At 41.6% G+C, this 17,025-nt stretch overlaps 1 pseudogene; it reads right to left on the minus strand.

Annotated features, from left to right (window-relative positions):
- Window positions 1-1,236: 1,236 nt before the first annotated feature.
- LOC132076579 (E3 ubiquitin-protein ligase RNF170-like) lies at window positions 1,237-16,688 on the minus strand (annotated as a pseudogene).
- Window positions 16,689-17,025: the final 337 nt, after the last annotated feature.

Below are 17,025 nucleotides of genomic sequence, written 5' to 3' on the forward strand. Positions count from 1 at the left end.
GAGTCAATGTTCACATAGATGGACTTTACACACTTAGCTTGAGAGAAATTCCTTTTTTAGTATTGGCCTAGGCTGCAATTCCCAGTTAAATGCAAACAGGAGTCACACAATAACAAAATTACACTGGGGTTATTTGGAAAATAATAGTTTCAGGCTTTTTTTTAAATGTTAGTAGTCAGCCCTGAAAAACATCTGGTAATTTTTTTAAAGAAACAATGCACTTCCTGCCTTGTAGTTCATAAAAAAGTAGTTGTTACCCTTTCCAAAGCATCCATTGTCAGGAGAAACAGCTTTACAAGTTCAGGGACATAATTAAAGACAATGAAAGTTGATGGGAATAAAATGATGAAACTTCTTAACAAAAAGAGTAAAAGAAGCAAAAAAATGACTCTGACGTAATGGGATATCAGAGCTCCCAACTCAGGGGCATGATAAAATCTGTCAGCTGAAAAGACAGAATGGGAAAAAGCAATCGGAGACCAGTGCGTTGTAACCAGTAAGCATTCATAAATCTTAATATCTCTATTTTAATATGCAATTATTGTGTAAAAATGAAGTCCACAGACTCCAAATGGATAACAAAGGTACAGGTTATACAGGGACAGATGTGCAGGGTTGGCTGGCACTGCACCAACACTTTTACCTCTTTGCAGCTCACCACAAACAACTTCAGCAAAGTTTCCATAAACTTCCTGCTATTTATATCATTATCCTCAAACTGGCCTCGATTTCTCTGGCTGAACTGGTAGCAAGACTTAGCACGAGGGGTGTAGGGAGTCAGGAAAGGGAACAAACAGTCACACTGCCATGGTGTGAATGCACAGGCTTCAAGGACTCTCTGTGCCTTGTGTGGGCTTGCACGACACAGTTACAGAGATCTGTTCACACTTCCTGCATGGCCTTTAATGCCTTCCTCCCCTTGTGATACTTGCACTTTATCGTTGCATTTTTGTTCCAAGCCAGTGTGCCTACCAGTTTCATGTGATCCATTTTAAAACCAGAGCTGTGAGAGCTCTGTATCCCAGTGGCTGAGTAATCAGCTGTGATAACACAAACACTGCTGCAGGATTTTGCAGTGAGACTGCCTGACCATCCTTGTGTTATACAAGACTTAGCAAATTGTTCAGTTTGCCAAGTTCTCAAATTAAAATTTAATTCAAATTGAGCCAAGAAGTAAAATGTTAAAGCTCAAGAGTTCTAACACACTTCAGCTGCAGGTCAATGGGCACTGTAATGTTAAACTCTGATTGTGGCTTGAGGCATTCTTGTGAATCTGCCCTCTGAGGGCTCCACATTGAGTGCCTTGGCCATGCCAAACGGTGCTGAGTCCTTCAGCTGTGGCAGCAGCACAGTGACAAACCCATCCCACTGCCCCAGTCCAAGAGAAGCCTCAGTCATGGCTTGATGAAGTTTGGCCAAGGGCCCCAGGTGGGGTTGGTCAGGCCCCTGAGCTGCAGACCCTGCCATCCTCACCCCATCAGGTGCAACTTGCTGACAGATTTTTATCATGCAAATTGAAAGAAGGGAAGCAACCACCATGTCATCAGCTGCTCCAAGAGTCCTGCAGAGAGGCCCAGGCTTTGCTCACATGGAGAAGACAATATGCTGGTTCTAAAGATGCAAAGAGCAACTCTTAGGAAGAAACTCCATGAGACCTGCCTGGGTGAAGAGTCCTCACAAGGCAAGAGTCAGAAATGGCAGCCGGTCACACAGGTAACCTGCAAACTGAATGTTCACATGAGATTGGTTATTTTGTATTCTGATGCATTTCAGTTCCACGTGTCTCTTAAGCACTTTGAAAGTTAAAATCTCTTGAATGCAGAACCTTTCTGTGCTGTCCAAATGCCCCTACACTGTTTAGTCATGGTACAGTATCCAGAGGAATCCTTCTAAAAGGGATCCCTACTGCCCCAACCCTTGGATTCTGTATCAAGCAGAAAAGGATTCTGCTTGATACAGAATCCTTCTGGGAACTGGGATTCCAGCATTAAAAGGCAGAGCCAGTGTGAACTGTTTGGATTTGGCAATACCTCGGGAAAAATCCAGCTGCTTTCTACTGGAATCTGATTTGAAATTTTAGAGGCAAGTTAAAATCCTGCAGTTCAAATCTGAGTGATATTTGAAAGGTCCAGCCTGACCCTCTCTAGGTCTGTTTTTTAATTAACCAGGCTTTTCATGGAACACTGCGTTCTCCTCCCTGCTAGGGCAACTTCAGGATTTCTCCAGAAAGAAATTCAGAAGCACCTTCACTAGAAAGTTATGGATGCAGCAGGATGGTAACATTCCACCACAGTATTGCCAGTACCTGCACCAGAAAGTAATTACACAATGGTACAGACTGGTTTTCCTTGCTAGGTCTGTTTCAATCCATTTGTTATGTGCTACTCACTCAGTAAATGCTGATTTATAAACACTTAGGGGTCAAGGTTGTTTCCTTGGCTTATTGTGTTGCTTCTCACAAGAGGTGTGAAAAGCAACACAGTTCCACAATGAAGAACATTTTCTTTTTTTCCCCTATATCCAGCCTCCCAGTACAACAAGCAACCTCTGACTGGGGCCTGGTGAGATTAGGAACTTCCATGCTGCTTTTTGTGGAATGTTACCCCAGAGATTCAATAAACTACACAAAAGCAAAATGCTGGAGGCCTGTTTGGTATTTCACAGAGGTGTTTGATCTGACATGTGTCAAATGATAAATGCAAATGGCTGCAGGATCATTCAAGCCCAAGTGGGTTTTGAAATGCTGTGGGAAAATTAGAGGATAAATAAATCTGATCCCAAGAGCTCAAGCTCATTGTTTGGCATGTGTCAGAATGCAGACAGACATAAATATTACCTCCCTGCAGGGAGGGCAGGTTAGTGCTGCTAACCAGGGACTGTGCCTCCAGTAGGGGGTCAGGCAGCAACCTACCAAATTAAAAAAATGAAGATATGCTGAACATATTGGAGGTTATTTAATGTTTACAGGGAAATTGACAGGATTAATAAACCCTCTTTCTACAATGGACTGTGAAAATGAATGTGATTCTTTATTTTTAATACATGCTTTTCCTATGCAAAGTGGCTGTGCAAAAATGGAGCCTTTGCTCTTCTACACTGGTATTTACAGATTTACAGAGAGATTTATGTACATATATATTTTTTTAACATTTATATTATTTACAGATTTACAGCAGAGATTTACAGATCAGCTAGGGGAGGGTTTCCTTTCCACAGCTTTTTTCCCTGTGGATCTTACTCTGGAAGCTCCCTGGGTCATGGCTGTAGCCCTCAGGAATATGGGTGCCCATGGACAGAAGCATTGCAGCTGCATCAAGGTGGAGTTGTCCAGAGTGACTTCCAGGGCTAGTTATCCCAGATAAACCAGCAGGCACAGCCAGGAACAGCTTGTACCTCTGGAAAAGCCAATTGCCACATCCTTTCTTACTCAGACTGCTGCTGATTTCCATGTACAGCATAGAGCGAAAGGGGGCAGACTGTGAGGACAGTAAGATTAGGCTGCACATGCAGTGACAGCAGTGAGTTAGTGCTGGTCAGAAAACAGGAAAATTGAATGTCAGGGCTGGCACCACCAACAAACCCAGCAAAGCACAAACAGCAGAAGCAGCACAGCTTGAGTGGCAGCTCCGGGGCACCGCGAGCAGTGTGACAAGTCAGGAAATAAAACCTCTCAACATTTCAACTGATGCAACTTGACAGGGACCCCAGTGAAAACAGCAGCACAACACTGTGCTGCCATTTTGATGGGATTGTTCTGTTGAGCTGAACAATGATCTTTGTTCTTAAAAACAGCCAGTGAGGAGTTTGTGAGCTGTGCTGTAACAAGAAGTCTCCAGGAGCCCTCAGTGCAGGGGTTCTGCACCCAGCATCACCTCATCTGTGCCACTCAGAAAGGGAATTTGAGACAAACCATGTTTGAAATCCATAAAAAAAATTGTTCCTGATGCCATCAGTTACATCATGTGTACAAGGACTGGGAATGTGAAATTTGGCCCAAAGGTATTTTTATGAACCTCTGTCTGACTTGTGCTTTTTGCTCATTTTCATTTGAGTGCAGGGTTTTTCTTTGTGCCTCTTGTGTTTTGTTTGCACACACAGAGTGTTTGGCTGAGCCCACAGCTGTGTTTATTCCTAAATCCCTATCCAGTCTGTATGAACCCAGTCTGGCACTCAGGTTCCAGCTTCTCCTTGAGCTTTGTGTTTGACACCCCTCACCTCTGACTGGCTTTGACTCCCTGGGGTGGTGGATCAAAGTCTGGGGATCCCCACGGCTGCAGTGCTGGGCCTGGGCTCAGTCCCAGCGAGGCCAACAGGGCACTGATGGATCCCAGAGTCCTTCAAGGCCTTTCACAAAAGAATCCCATGGAAAGTAAGATTTGCTGCACTCAGAATCCTTTGTTTGGTAGAACAGGAAAGGAAGGACTCCTCTGAAGTTGACCCATTTGTGCTTCAGTGAATTTTTCATAAAATTGACAAAATCCTGTTTTAATCTATCCCACTCCACAACCTTCTGAGGGACTCTGTAGGTTTCTCTAAAATACCTCTGTGGTTATTGTTAATTAGAAAAAAATAATATTGCTGAAGGATCGCTTTTCAGTTGAACTTCCTGAACATATGGTTCAAACTGAAGCTGAAAAGGAAAACTTCAGGACAAACTGTATGAATTACTACTAATAATAAAATCAGACATTTTTTATAAGTCCACATTAATCTTCTTTAAAAGCTTTGGGTTAACCACATTTTTTAAATAAAACTTTTACCGGAGTGGAATTTATTAAGAGAGCTCAGTGTTGCCTTAGCTCTGTTCCACGGGGCATCAAGAGAAGTTTTATTACTGATTTCAGTCACAACAGACTTAGATCTACACAGAATGGTTTTGATAAGCCCAATGTAAAAGTTTTATTGGTTTAAGACATGAAAAACAGACATGTTACAGAGACCACTTCTACTCTATAAACAGCCATAACATGGATAATGCATCACACTGGAGTCAGTGCTCCAGAGTGTAAATAATGGTGTGGAGGGAAGGAAAGCCTGGCCAAGTATGTACAGCTAAGAAAAACAACATAGACCCAGCTTGTATATGGTACTTCTCTACAGATCTCAAATTTAAATACAAATAAAGTCTGTATCATTAGGTCATACAGATGGAAAAGGGAAAATTAACCAGGCCAGGGAAAGAGGGAAGTTGATGCTCTTTGTTGTTATGTCTATCTTTGTACTTGAAACTATAACTACTGAGGCATTATTTGAAACAGGTTTTGAGGCCATGTGGTTGCTGTTTGTCCTGGATGGGTTCTGTTCAAAGTCTCCTTTTCCTGTATGTTATAAAACAGTGTTAGAAAAACATGAAACAACCGGAAGTATTACATGGTGTCTCCCAGAGGTGTCCCTGGCTGTTGGGGATCCACTGATTTGTTGTTCTCTCAGAGGATGGACATAGTGGCAGTGGTGATGTGGGGCTGTGCTCTGTTATCTTTATCCTAAAGATAAAAATGTCTTTTATTGCACCAGCATTAACAACATGGCCCCTTGTTCTCCTTTGTACTTAGATCTTTTTATAGTGTGGTGAAAAAAGTGTGAATGGCTTGTAAATATAACTTGCACTTGCTTCAAGGTGCCAAGCTCACACTGGCTCCAGTGGTGCAGAACATGGGCCTTAAAAATCCTGAAATCCCTTTATAAATGCAATTATGGACATACTTCCCTCCACTATTCTGTGCTTCATCCTTGTATTCACTTGGAAAAACTATTTAAATGCTGTAATCCCAGCCATATGGCTCAGAGCCTCAAAGAAGGCATTTAACAGACACGTTTGTCTGCAGAATTAGGGTTTTACACAGATTATCCAGTGACTGGAGATGGGATACCTCCTCTGGGGGAGGACAGGAGCCCACACCAGGGGCTGCCTTGACAGAAGGACCCTCTAAATCTGTTCTGTCCCTTTCCTGTTAAACAGATCCTGGGCTGGAATAAACAGTTAGTGAGCTTACATTGGGATGAGATGTCTTTGAACAATTTTCCTCTGCAAGACCACACAGATTTCCTTAAAAACAGTAAACAGATTAAAAACCCTTTATGCATGACTAGAAACTTACTGAATTGTTTAAAATGGAACTTCCACTACTTTTGTTTTTGTAAAAAGCTTTTACAGGACTGCAAACCAATGTAATTATGCTTAGATCACTGCTTTATTTTTGGCAAATGTTTCCCATGGGAAGCAGGAATGTGGGACAGAATGAGACCCAAGCCTGCTGTGTCCTACTCCTGATTTTTACCCATAGAAATTAATTTTATGGGACAGCTGGATTTTTATGCTGCTGATTAAAAAGACAAGTTATCTTCTCAGAAGCGAGTTCATGCTTGAAGATGAGACTTCATGTTTATTACATCTCAAGCTTTCACACTTACAAATGTGATTATTGCGCTGTTGGTTTTTGTAATAGGTTGGGGGTTTTTTGCATAGTCAGATACAAATAGTGGGATTTTCTAGTGCATTTTACCCATTCCACAAGTTTGTATTGTAATTTAACAGTATCCTCTGAGATCATCTGTTACTTTTTGGCTGCTTAAGACTTCATGGGCATTTCAAAAGCAGCACTTTTGTAGATATGAAAGCAATGAGCAAATAAAAATACAGTTACTGATTTTTCAGGGAATATAAAAATGGGATTTCTCTTGCTTCTAGTGAGGGAACCTACATTAATTCCAGGGAGAAGGGCTTGGTCCTGGTTCTTACACAGGCCTTGAGATTGTTGCCAGGAGAATGCCTTGTTTAGTAGCCTGTGTAAGCACTGCCTGCACTGTCAGGCACAACACTTCCCACAGAATAAATGCCCACAGCTGCTTTCTGCTGGGAGAGGGGCTCGCTGGAGGCAGGTGGGGCAGCTGGAGTTGCTGTGGTTCCTGGGAGAGATGTAGTGCACAGTCTTCACTAAATTAGTAATTTGATCAACATATTCAGTTCATTAATAATAATTTCCTGTGATTAGCAGAAACTCAGCATAGATATCACACAGAACTAATTGTCACTGTTTCCCTCCTCCTCTGCAGTTGTGTCTGTCACTTAAATGTACTGAAATAAAGTCTGGTGTGTTCTCTGCCTTCCTGGGATGCCAGAATGGGATTCTCTCTGTACCATAAACTGAATGGCAAAAAGAATCCAGGTGAGTGTTCATGAAACCAGGTCTCTTGCCAGAGCCAGGTCTAAAACTATGAATTCACCAAATTAGTAATTTTAAATCAGCACCATGCATACCATTCTTTCCTCCTGTAATGAGGATCTGTAGATAAGAGCAACTGGAAGTTTTAAAATAATGTGCCATGACTTTGATTCAATGATTTTCAAGGGCTTTTCCAGCCTTAACAATAGTGTTTCTATAACTACTGGAATAAAAAAAATCTTTCTTTACTGTGAAGTTATAAATGTATTTGTTTCCATCCTCAACAGAAAAATGTCAGATGCCAAAGGCCTTTTCATTGTTTTCAGATTTTCCTTTCCCTGCACTGATAAGATTCTCTCCTGCAGAGATAACAACCACACAATAGCCCAGCAAAGGATGGCTGGGTAGGAATAAGACACCACAGAGATGGTCAGATCCAAGTCCAGGACCCTGAACTCCAGGCAAGCAGATTTTATTTCACATGGTGGCACCTAAAATTCATCTGGCACATCCCATTCCATTCTGACTTCCTGTGCAGGGCTGGGGGGCATTTGCAGATCCAGACCATCCTCTCAGCTGGCCAGGCAGTGATGGTTTCTGTCAGCTGCAGCCCAGAGCAGTGGTGTTTACCAGCACTGCACACACACAGGCTCATTAGGTATCTACTCTATTTGTGCACAGGAGCAACACCCACATTTCTTTAGCTTTGTCTCCTACAACAAAGAGAACAAAATGTGTTCCTGGTTATGTGATAGATACGGAGTCAAGGGAAGCCCAGCATTCCCAGACTGTAACCAATGGAAATTCTGAAAGGCTCCCTTGCCCTTTACAACCTCAACAAGTTGGAATCTCTTGTGTATTTTGTATTAGCTTGTCTTGTACAGTAATTAACTTATATATGACTCCTAGGGGACAAGTGATTATGGTTTATTTCCAGATGACTCATGAGCAAGTCTGCAGAAAGAGAGTTTGTGCTGCTCAGAAAACAGGAAAATGGAATATTTACTGTTGCTGATGATACCAGTTCTGGCTGCTGAGCTCAGGCACCAGGCAGAGGGGCTGGAAGCTTGTCAGCTTGAGTGCAAGGGCCTGTTGCCCTGCAAATGCTCAAGCTCTGCTCCCAGAGCATTCAATTAGGACTGGGAATTACAGCAAAGATCCAGGCAGTGCTCCTGCATTGTGTGAATAATATGTGTGTGTGTGTGTAGGAAGAATAAAAATCATTCAATCATCATTCAGATCCAGGATTGTCACACCACATTTTTAATTTCCTTGTGATCTCTCACTGATTGAGTGAAGCAAGGTGGGAAATTCCATCAGCTCTTGCACGATGACCAGGGCTGGCAGATCCAGAGGGAGCAAAACCAGGCAGTTCCTTACATACACAGTAAAGCCAAGGACATGGTTATGGATGCTATGGAACTCCTGAGTCCAGCAGGTCCCAAGGCAGGGTGGGCCTGGTTTCACCTGGTATGGACATTCCTCCAATTGCATTAACAGAGCATTTGGGAGGAAAAAGGAACTCGGGGTCACCCTCAGCTAAGACATCAGTGGTTTAGTCTTGTGCTGAGTCAGTCAGCTGGGAAAAACATGCCAGGTCTGTCATTTATTTTTAATAGATTATCTGCACATAATCAATTTTCTGATTTATTGAGTCCAAGCACTCCCAATGATGCTGGAGTTGGCTCTAACCAGCATCAATGGTTATGAGGGGCCCGCCCAGCTGGATCTGATAGAAGGAGAAGACAGATGATATCTGAGATTGCTGTAGGGCTGCCAGAACTAATTTACCCCTTCCAAAATCCTGAGCTGGCCTTTGAACATTTGAACTGTGATTGAATTAGAGATTGATTGTGGCAGTCAGTGTTTGTGTCATGAGGCTTTGAGGTTTTTATGGCACTAAACAGTCCTAACAAAATAAAATATTTAGTTTGACTTTGCCTAAAATGATAAATTTTTAGGGAGCTTCCTCTCTTGCAGTAATTCTGTGTGTTATTTCAAACAGCACTATTAAAATTGTCATTGCTCCTAACATTTTAGGCTGGAAACTTTGCAAGTGCCCTTAGGAATGACTATTTTACAGTCTTATATTTGGATCTGGGTGTCTTTGGTGGTTCTAACCCATATGTTGCTGAGAATCCTCAGCCAGAACTGAATGATAAAATGTTTAGTCCAGTAGAAGTCAATTTAATTCATTTTGAGGAAATGAAAGGAAAAAAGCCCAACCAAAACTAAACTCCAAATGCAGAAGCAAAAACAGACTTAGAATTCAAAGACCCAGAGAAAGCCTTAAAGTTTTTCAGGAATCAGATCCTTATGTTTCTGTTCCTTTCTCACTGCACAGCACAGGTGTTCACTGAGGTCACATTTCCACAGGTCAGATTTGCAAAGGAATTCTTCATGTAGAAACCTCACCAGGGGCCAGGCTTTCAAACTGTGACAGTCAGATTTTTGAGAAAAATGAGTTTTTCAGATCTGGACACATCTTTTGGCTAAAATTGAAAGCTGTGCATTTCAGAAAACAATTCTAGTAGAACTCTGCAAATCCAACCCCATTGTGCTAAACCCCAGCCACCAGATTTGATACATGTTTAATTCTTGCCCACAAAAGGAAGGCGTGAAGACTGATCTGTTTGTTGGCTATGAAACCAGAAGCTCCTGGGTATAAACCTTTATCTCTGTAACACAGCTCAGCTCAGAACATCTTCCAGTTTTACCACAAGGAAATTTAGCTCTAAAGCATCAGTGGTGAGTCTGTTCTCATCAGCATCTTTGAGGAGAGGTATTAAAGTTTAAAAACCCTCAGCAGGTTGAGTGCTCACAAACATTTATTGGTTTTTGCATGAGCACGTGGCATTGTTCAGTAAAGCAGCCCCTGCTTTGAGGTTGGAAGTTCTCAGGGAGGGGTGACAGTGGCACTTTGCTCTGGCAGGGGAGCAGCTGCTGCCAGTCTCACTTACAAGGCCAGTTCAGATGACAAGGGAGGCTGCACTGGACAGCTCATGGTTTGGCAATCCAGATCTAAACTAACCATAAGCAAATTAAAACCAGGACATTTGAGAAGGAAGAATTCATTCATGTGGATTTTCCAAAAGTAATCTAATGATAAAACATCTAAATAAATACTTCAATTATTTATTCCTAATCAGTCTAATGAACACTTCTTACAGTGGTCCAGGAGACTTCCATGAGGTTGAGTTTGCCATTCCTCTTAGCAAAAATGTTTCAGAGGAGCTGAGTCAGTGACACTGTTCGTGTGGAATCATTCTGCATGGCAAATTATGCCTTATTTGCTAATTAATAATTTAATTTCCCAATTTAGTTTCCTTTATTTGCCTATTATTTATTTAGCTGGCAAGGGATTCTCAGGTTTTTTAAATTATGGAATGAATTGTAGTTTTTTTCCATCTGAAATTAATGCACTCCCTTTCTAAATCTTCTCCTTTAAAAGACATTTAACATCATTGAAAAAGTACCTGAGCCCAATAAAAAACTTGCATTCCTATTTTTAAACATTAACTTGAATCAAGGGCACACTGTAGGTATTTTGATCACCTGACAGAGTAGCGGCTTATCAGTGCTGTTGTGAAACATCTCTAAAACTTGCCAGACACTTGTGATACTTTGAAATTTCATAACAGCAGACTTGGTTGTATAATACAAATTTGTCCACATCCTAAGTGAAGTGCAGAATTTAAGCAGAAGGTCTAACATGTTGAGGTAATTTTTAATGATGGGAATTTATATGCCATAGGGTATTTATTCTTTGTCCTGCTGTGTGATCCTTGAGAAAGATTTGATTTATGTAAAGGTGTTCTTCAATTTAATGCTGTAAAATTGATAAGGAAATGTGTTCAGACCTTGGTTTTGTGCAGTGTTCACCATCCTGATCCTGATTCAACAAGGCACTGAAGCACAAGCCAAATATTCAGCCCTCAGGTAACACATAACCTTTTATATGTCAGTAATATTGGAATAGAAATACACTTAGAATAGAAATACTGCCCCTGGCATTCCTGCTGAAGCACTGATAAGCTAAACAAAGCACTTTTCAAAGCCTAATAACCGGATGGGATTTGTAGCATAAACAATGCTCCTTGTTAGTCACCAGTCCCCAGGGCATCTTCCTCACTTTGTTACAGATAAATTAGCAACAAATGAAATGCTGTGTGTGATTTCCTGCCCTGGGTATGCCTGTGTGCTCGCGTGCCAGTGTGAGAGCTGTCATTTATTATTTATCCAAGAGCGTATTCACGTCCACAGTGTGATTTAATGACTTATTAAAGGTGCCAGACTGGCAGATGCAGAAACTGGAGCAGTTTGGTTGTCCAGAGAATGTGGTACAGGCAGTGACATCCTCTCCAGGATGTTCAGTGCTTCACCCCAATGGACTCCCCAGATCTCCAAGCACAGCTCTTTGTCTCCAGCCTTTTCCCAGGTTCTCTGCTTAAGGTGTTAAATTCATAAAGGCTGCTAGCAGAGATGTCAGTCCTGTGGTTTTTAGACAGGATTGCTGATATTCTAGAAAATGGTTCGAACACATTAGGTCAGTCTGTTTTAGCTAGGCTACTCAAGCATTGGGTTAGTGCTAACAAAGGTGAAACCCCTTCTAACTAAATAATAGCAAAAGATATTTTTTGTAAAGGTAGAAAGAGCCCAGATTTCCTTCTGCTTGCCAGGGGCTGTGTGCTGTGGCTCTACTGCAGTCACTCAGGCCTTACCACAGACACACTTGTCTTGGAATCTGCAGACTTAATTCTGCACTGTTTGAAGAAACAGGATTTTGGGTTCATTTTTTATGTCACTCTAAGCCTGTTACTGCTCAGTTGTGTTGTTGAAAGCACTTCCCCCATCCCCAGGTACAGCTGGATAGCAGGGAATCTTCTCTTACTTCCATCAGTACACAGGCTTCAATGGGGAAACGGAGATTTTATTTGGCCTAACTCATTGGATTTGACCAGAGAAAGGCTGTTAAATAACAGCAAGGTTCCTTTCACATAGCTCCAGAATATTTTGAGGAAGATAATGAACACAGGAAAATCCAAACTTCTGTGAATGTACATTAAATCAGTCAATCCATGATTACCCCAGGCCAGCCATTCCTGTTGGCTTGCTGGCATTTTTGTTCTACTACATGCCTGAAATTTGGAATCCTGGATCCATTTTGTCTAAATTGTAGGTTGGGCTTTTTTGGTGCTTGATCTTTGGTTGGGTTTGTAAAGCACAACTGCAGTGCCAGGACCAGTGTTTGCTCTTAATGAGCTCCTTGTTTTGGCTCAGGAGTTTGAGCTGGCAAACACTGCCATGCCTATTTTAGTTTGCACAGTTGAATAGTCCCATCAAAGCCAGCAGGTCTGGACATGCCAACCACTGGCATTGCTGCATTATTAATTCCCAATTTTACACATCCAGTCTCTTGAGGTACTCCACAAAAGCCTACCTAACCAAAAAGGGAGCCTGTGAGGTACAAAGATGGGGCTGAGAGGTGTAAAGGTGTGAAACACTTCTGGCACTGTTTGAACAGGGCCTGTGTGATGGCCTTTGACACAAACTGGGGGTTGGACTGAGATGACACACCCCCAGTGAGTCCCATCTGTGACTGAATTCCATCCTGGAATGTGAGAGTGGGGGTTGCTGGATATGTAGGAGGCTTCACAGAGCTCAGCTCAGAACCAGTGTGCCCCTGGTTCCTGTGCCTGAGCAAAACAGAGCAGGTGTTGGAGAGCAGCATGAAAGCAAGGGAGAAATCTATAAATGCAAACAGAAGGGACAGACAAGATTAGCCTTTATCTTAAACACAAAAATATTGCAACCCCACTGGCAGTCTGTCCAAGACAGGCTTGACCCCTGCTGTGGGAGTTGGCTTTCCCTCTTTGGAATATGCCATAGCAAGAACCTTCAAACATGAAAGAAAATGTGTTCAAAATTCTGAGGCAAATTGAAGTCTATTTTCAAATAAAACCAAGAAAAATGACATTGATATAGAAATTATGGGAAATCTGAACTTGGTTTTGACAGGTAGGTACAAAATAACTTGTTTATTTAATATATAAATGTTGCAGTATCAGGACAACTCACGCTTCACACACCTCTAGCTCTCCTACTGTCACCTGTGGTTGGGTTTGAGACACTGTTGTGTTACTCAATAGCAAGTGGTGGCTGTGACATTTTCTATTTTTGAACACCGATTCTTCTACTAAAGAATACCTTTTCAATACTCCATTTAAAAGTATGCCTTTTAGTGCTTTTCACACTAACTTTCAGATGTTGAGAAAGGAATATTCTTTAATAACTTAGCTGTTAATTTTCCATTTTAAAATAATGATTAAGTTACTAACATTTTATTTGGTGAATCTTCTGTGCTGGTAATAATGTTTCTGAGTAATAAGATAATGGTATATAATTGGTAAAATAGAACATAGAGTTCTGAAATTTTTTTTAAAGACATTAGAGATATTACCAGAATTCATTTCCCTAGCAATACATACCAGTACCCTGGCACAGAATCAAAGGGGTTACTTCTTGGAAATTGAGTTTGTGATTTCCTTCATCTTGAAAAAAACCACGTTCCTGATCTTACCTGTGGATTAATCCCTGACTGTGGTGAGTACTGGAGGTATTTGGTGCACAATATTAAGTGTGAGGATAGTCTCAGGATCAGAATCTGTATGGCACAAAACTGGGACACAAACCCATGTGCCAAACTGGTGCCTTAGGAGTCACCTTTTCAGCCCACCTGTGGGAACAGGACCTCAAAGGGTCACTGTGTTCATGACCAGCAGGTCTCTGCCATAGTTCATATCCCAGTGCTCCATTTTTTGTCCTGGGCACAAACTGAAATTGTATCCAAGACATTTAATACATGTGCATTTGCAGAGGGGCTGCTGCCATGACACTGCCAACAGTTCCATGATGTCAATTAACGTCAGCCGGGTAATGTTGGAATTGCCAAAGCCCACTCTCACTTGTGACCTTGTTCACTAAAAAAAGATAAGGCTACTAAAATAGAAGTTCAGATATCAGTGAGAAAGTAAATGAAAAGGCAGAAATAAAAAAGCATAGATGGGAGATGAACAAATGTTAGGGAAACAACTGAGGCAGTGAGAACGGGGGAGGGAAGGGTGCAGTGCCAAACTGGGGTTTTGCTGAGCAGAAATGAGGCTGTGGAGGTGTAAATATTTTATTCTGTTCAAGTAACTGTTCTTAAAAGTTGCCAGTTCTGAGATTTTTCCCTGAAATCGTTGAGGCAGATAATTCCTTAAGGATGTTAACATTTCTCTCTTGCTGGATGAAGCCTAAAGGTGCAATTACAAGATCTGGTCACAGTCTCTTTCATAAATGTAGGTCAGTAATTTGCTACCTCAGACTTGGTTTGTCTTCAGTATAGCTTTTAATTAAATTTAATGACATATCACAAATTTTGGTTTCATATTTTCTGTTTCAGTTTACCTTCCTCGCTGGCATATGATAAACCTTAACAATTATTTGGAAAAGCAGTTGTTGTTTTTTTCTGCAGCTCCTATAGTAAACAATATTATTGTTCTGTGTGAAAGGTGTGCATGCATTTGTGCTCAGTATATACACACTGTACCACATGGGCTAAGATAACTCTATCTGGGAGTCTGCAACCAAAGAGTCCAGAAATTACTCCAGTCAAAACAAAATTAATTATAAAAGACTAGAAATGCCACCCCAAGCCTTGAGAGTTTTAATGAGATGCCTGTTTCTTACCAGCATTAAATCTGTGGGGATAAGGAAATGTTCACTGAGTTAAGATGTGCTAAGAAAAGTGTAAAGAAGAGCATAAATGGCTCAGGAATTTCAGGAATCCCGCTGGCTTAAACACTCTTTTATTTAAAGCAAATGTTCTCATAGTTGAATGACTTCCAAGAAGGGCCTCAAGTGATGAAAGTATTTCCATCTAATGTGAAAATACTTGAAAGATGCTTATTCCATGTGAAAATATTGCCACCTTTCAGAAAAGCCTGAATATGAGACTCCTTTAATGAAGATACTCTCAGACAAGGTATTGATTTTCAGAACATACAAAATATCCAGAATTCCTACTATTTTGATAATAAATAGATTTTAATGACTTTCATCTCCTATAGCAGCCAGGGAAAATATTTCAGAGTATTTCACAAAACAGATACTTCAGTAACAGAGTGAAACATTTTACATTCATCATCCTGACATTGCTCCCTTTTCCCTCAAGGCATGACTGACCTGGAAAGTACCACTGAGCATCTGCAGGGAAAAGCAATGGGGAAACAAAACCTGTAGAGACAAGAAAGGCACAAACAACTCCAGTCCTGAGCAGTGGCTTTTTAATTCTTATTTTATGATTTTTAGATGTTCACTTGTGCTGAATAAACTCCATCTAATAACTTCTAAATTGGCCATGTTTGGAGAATAAACAGATAGTCACTGCTTTCTCCATGAAAGCAGAGTAACTTCCAACACACAGCTTGATCCAAAACTTGCAGGAAGGTGCCAGGGATTGTGACAGGGTGTGAAGGGATGTGTGGCCCAGCAGGTATCAGAGCAGTTTGTATTGTGCAATAATTCATTGCACACATACTGGGAATTGGGTTGATTCTGGTTTCTGCATCTGAAACTTCAGATGTGCCTCAGTACTACAGAACACCATGGGGGTCACTGGATGCTCCTAAAGCTTTTGCAAGATGCTCTGGAAGTGCAGAATTCCAGAAATCAAATCAACCGAGCTACTAAATGTGATTGGAAAGTGGAGGTAGATTTTTTTATCTTCTTTTCTAAAGGCAAGAAATGTGCAAGTACATGACTAACCACCAAGGGTCAGTGTTCAGTGTTTTTACATTCTGACATCTTTGTTCCCAGATGCTTGGAAAATCCCTTTTAGATGCAGTATTGTAATTAGGATTTTCCAACAGTATTTTTAAACTACCAGTGAGATGCATATGTGCCAAACAAAGTATGGGAAAATTCAAGTGTCTGGACATGGGGCTTTTGTCAGCCAGCTACCAAGTTATGTCTGAACTGAGTATTGTTCATATTCCTGGATATAACAATGTAAGTCCCATTGAAAATAAAAAAAAACACCCTAGGAACTGGATTTTATTTTTATGAATAGCAATTAAGTTATTTTAGCAAATGCCATTCTTCTGTTCTGTTAAGAAAGTTAAGACAGCTCTCACTGAGAGAATGTCAGGTGCTTTGTCAAGATGGCAAGGGATGCACTGTCAAGAGGAGTGAGCACACTTTAAATAAGTTCCTGTGGAGAGAAGTAATTTAACCTGACTTTAAATCATAGTAAGGGTGGATATCAGCCATCAGGAGACTGAGCTGAAGCCTGGCTGGCCTCCCCTGTTTCTGGGATGTTAATATAGGTCATAATCCTTGATTGGCACAAACCCAGAATGTACTGACAGACATTCATAGAAACTGCAGCTCGTGAAGAAATCTCCACCCAGGCTTACACAATAAACCCAACCCACCTTACCCCACATAAGGCACAGAGATCCCTTTGTTCCCCTTCTGCCCCATGGCTGAGCTCCAGGCACAGCTGCCCAGGGCTGGGGAGCTTCCGACGTGCCCCCGCTCAGCTGTGACTCACAGGGTGTAAAACCTGTGCACATTTCTGTGTGGAGCTGATTTTATTTCTCTGCAGGCACAGCCAAGCCCTGGCAGTGCTGACACTGCTGTGTCTGGGTGAGCTCTCAGCCACCTGGAGCCCGTCTGAGCTGGATGCAGCAGCTGGGGAGCACAGGGGTGAGCGGATCCCTGCTGACATAATCCCAGATTACCCGACCTGCACAGCCTGCCTTGTCTGTCACGGATCTCAGCCTCACTCCTTGCCCTGCCCAGTCTGGAGCACCCCTCC

The sequence above is a fragment of the Ammospiza nelsoni genome, chromosome 9 (assembly GCF_027579445.1).
Source record: "Ammospiza nelsoni isolate bAmmNel1 chromosome 9, bAmmNel1.pri, whole genome shotgun sequence".
Lineage (NCBI taxonomy): Eukaryota > Metazoa > Chordata > Aves > Passeriformes > Passerellidae > Ammospiza > Ammospiza nelsoni.